Genomic DNA, 3814 nt, shown 5'->3' with positions numbered 1-3814 from the left:
AAAAAAAAAAAAAAAAAAAGTAAGTAGGCCAATTAGTAACTCTACAATGGACTCTAAGTGTTCAAGTGAAAGGAAGAGTGGCAAGTCCCTCACTTTAAATCAAAAGCTAGAAATTAAGCTTAGTGAAAAAGGCAAGTCAAAAGCTAATACAGGCCAAAAGCTAGGCCTCTTGTGCCAGTTAGCCACATTGTGAATCCAAAGAGAAAGTTCTTAAAGGAAATCAAAAGTGCTTTTTTTTTTTTTTTTTTTTTTTTTGAGACGGAGTCTCGCTCTGTCGCCCGGGCTGGAGTGCAGTGGCTGGATCTCAGCTCACTGCAAGCTCCGCCTCCCGGATTTACCGCCATTCTCCTGCCTCAGCCTCCGAGTAGCTGGGACTACAGGCGCCCGCCACCTCGCCCGGCTAGTTTTTTTCTATTTTTTAGTAGAGACGGGGTTTCACAGTGTTAGCCAGGATGGTCTTGATCTCCTGACCTCGTGATCCGCCCGTCTCGGCCTCCCAAAGTGCTGGGGATTACAGGCTTGAGCCACCGCGCCCGGCCCAAAAGTGCTATTCTAATGAAAAATGAGTAACATGAAAGCAAAACAGCCTTATTCCTGACGTGGAGAAAGTTTTAGTGGTCTGGATACAAGATCAAAGCAGCCACAACATCCCCGTAGGCCAGAGCCTAACCCAGAGGAGGGTCTTAACTCTCTTAAATTCTATGAAGGCTGAGAGAATTGAGAAATTGCAGAATTTTGAAGCTAATACGAGTTTTTAGGAAGGAAGCTGTTCTTCATTACATAAAATTGCAAGGTAAGGCCAGGCACGGTGGCTCACACCTGTAATCCCAGCACTTTGGGAGGCCAAGGTGGGCAGATCTCCTGAGGTCAGGAGTTCGAGATCAGCCTGGCCAATATGGCAAAAATACAAAAATTACTAAATTACTACTAAAAATACAAAAATTAGCCAGGTGTGGTGTCATGCACCTGTAATCCCAGCTACTCAGGAGGCTGAGGCAAGAGAATTGCTTGAGCTCAGAAGGCGGAGGCTGCAGTAAGCTGAGACCTTGCCACTGTACCACAGCCTGGGCAACTCTGTCTCAAAAAAAAAAAAAAAAAAAAAGTGCAAGGTGAAGCAGCATGTGCTCATGTAGAATCTGCAGCAAGTTATCCAAAAGATCTGGCTAAACCCTGTCTCTAGTGTAGCTACCTGATGAAGGTGGCTACACTAAACAATAGATTTTTTTTTTTTTTTTTTCTGAGACGTAGTCTTGCTCTGTCGCCCAGACTGGAGGGCAGTAGTGGAATCTCGGCTCAGTGCAAGCTCCGCCTCCTGGGTTCTCACCATTCTCCTGCCTCAGCCTCCCGAGGAGCTGCGACTACAGGCGCCTGCCACCACACCCAGCTAATTTTTTTTTGTATTTTTAGTAGAGATGGGGTTTCACCATGTTAGCCAGGATAGGCTCGATCTCCTGACCTCGTGATCCGCCCGCCTCAGCCTCCCGAAGTACTGGGATCACAGGTGTGAGCCAACACGCCCAGCTGACAATAGATTTTTAATGTGGATGAAACAGCTTTATATTGGAAGAGGATGCCACCTAGGACTTTCATAGCTAGAGAGGAGAAGTCAATGCCCGATTTCAAAGGACTGGCTAATTCTCTTGTGAGTGGCTAATGTAGTAGCTGTCTTTAAGTTGAAGCCAATGTTCATCATTCTGAAAATCCTAGGGCCCTTAAGAATTATGCTAAATCTACATTGCCTATGCTCTAACAACGGAACAAGAAAGCCTGGATGACAGCATGTCTCTTTAACAGCACGGCTTACTGAGTAGTTTAAGTGTACTGTTGAGAACTACTGCTCAGAAAATATCACTCACTGCTCATTGACAACGCACCTAGTCACCCAAGAGCTCTGACGGAGATCTACAAGATTTATCTTTTCATGCCTGCTACCCAATATCCATTCTGTAGCCCATGGATCAAGGAATCATTTTGACTTTCAAGTCTTATTATTTAAGAAAATACATTTCATGGCTGGGCACAGTGGCTCACGCCTGTAAAAAATACAAAAATTAGCCAGGCATGGTGGTGCACACCTGTAATCCCAGCTACTCAGGAGGCTGAGGCAGGAGAATCGCTTGAACCTAGGAGGCGGAGGATGCAGGAGAGACTCCGTCTCAACACAAACACACACACACACACACACACACACACAATCAAACTGCATTGCATGCTACAGAGAAATATTTTGTGAAAGGAAGGGTCAATGTGGCAAACTTCATTGTCTTATTTTGAGAAATTGCCACAGCCACTACAACCTTCAGTAACAACCACCCTAATCAGTCAGTAGCCATCTACATGGAGGAAGACCCTCCATGAGCAAAAAGAATACAACTCACTGAAGGCTAGATAATTCTTAGCATTTTTAAGCAATAATTTTGAAATTAGGTATGTACAATTTTTCGTTTTGTTTTGAGACGGAGTCTCCCTCTGTCGCCCAGGCTGGAGTGCAATGGCGCGATCTTGGCTCAGCCTCCCGACTAGCTGGGATTACAGGCATCCGCCACCACGTCCGGCTAATTTTTGTATTTTTAGTAGAGACGGGGTTTCACCATGTTGGCCAGGCTGTTCTCGGACTCCTGACTTCCGGTAGTCCACCCGCCTCAGCCTCCCAAAGTACTGGGATTACGGGTGTGAGCCACCGCGCCCAGCCAGGTATGTACATTTTTTTTTTACACATAATACTATTGCATACTTAACACACTACAGTGTAAACATGACTTTTATATGCACTAAGATATCAAAACATTCGTATGACCTCGCTTTATTGCAGTGGTCTGGGACAGAACCCGCCATACTTTCGACGTATGCCTGTCTGTTGGTCATTTCAATGTGATTCAGTCACGTTACAGGTCTGTCACATAATGGTAGCGAGACAGAAGATGTAGGTTCTACTATCAGTAGAACTTCCAGATGGCTTAAGAAAAAAAATCTGTAAACTAAGAGGGTTGGCATATAGTATTCCTGTTTTCCAGCTTTACCATTCTTGCTTCTATAATTCTGTGATTATGGACACACAACACACACATACGTTCAAACCTCCATTGTAATAAGAATTTTAAAGCATAATATTTCTTAGCATATTATTGCTAACATGGGTCTATTTTGAGACCAGAAAAATATTCATAGTCATTAGTAAAGAAACACCACTAATAATAGCTTAGAAATATTTAAATATATAGGCCAGGCACGGTGGCTCACGCCTGTAATCCCAGTGTTCTGGGAAGCCAAGGAGGGCGGATCACCTGAGGTCGCGAGTTCGAGACCAGCCTGACCAACATGGGAAACCCTGTCTCTACTGAAAACACAAAATTAGCCGGGCATGATGGCACATGCCGGTAATCCCAGCTACTAGGAAGGCTGAGGCAGGAGAATCGCTTGAACCTGGGGTGGCGAAGGTTACAGTGAGCTGAGATCGTGCCATTGCACTCCAGCCCTGGGCAACAAGAGCGAAACTCCATCTCAAAAAAAAAAAAAAAAAAAAAAAAAAATTTAAATGCTTCAGTGATTTCAATATTTTATTTCGAATCGCGCCGTGGGAATAAGGAAATATATACAAAATGATACAGCGCGGCGTCCTCGGGTCCTTCTAAGTCTGCGCCAGTATTTAAGGATAATACTTAATCGCGCTGTAACTGCCTTTGCATTGGGCAAACCTGGGTTACTGAACTGCTGGGGGTGGGGGGTGGAGAGGGGAAAGACGCCCGGAACCGGGTCTGAGGCTTTAATAGAAGAAGTAACGGCGGGACGACGTCAAGCCCTGGCGCGGCTGTGG

The 3814-nt window shown here is 45.1% G+C and overlaps 1 protein-coding gene across 1 annotated transcript in view; it reads right to left on the bottom strand.

Annotated features, from left to right (window-relative positions):
* The window catches only part of KLHDC1 (kelch domain containing 1), a 64108-nt gene that overhangs the window by 59006 nt on the left and 1288 nt on the right, over positions 1-3814 (bottom strand). The gene's annotated exons all lie outside the window — the stretch shown is intronic.

This window comes from Rhinopithecus bieti, unplaced genomic scaffold (assembly GCF_001698545.2).
Source record: "Rhinopithecus bieti isolate Rb0 unplaced genomic scaffold, ASM169854v2 scaffold_29928, whole genome shotgun sequence".
In the NCBI taxonomy this organism is placed as follows: domain Eukaryota; kingdom Metazoa; phylum Chordata; class Mammalia; order Primates; family Cercopithecidae; genus Rhinopithecus; species Rhinopithecus bieti.
The sequence above is the reverse complement of the archived record's forward strand: the minus strand, read 5'-3'. Positions and strand labels throughout refer to the sequence as shown.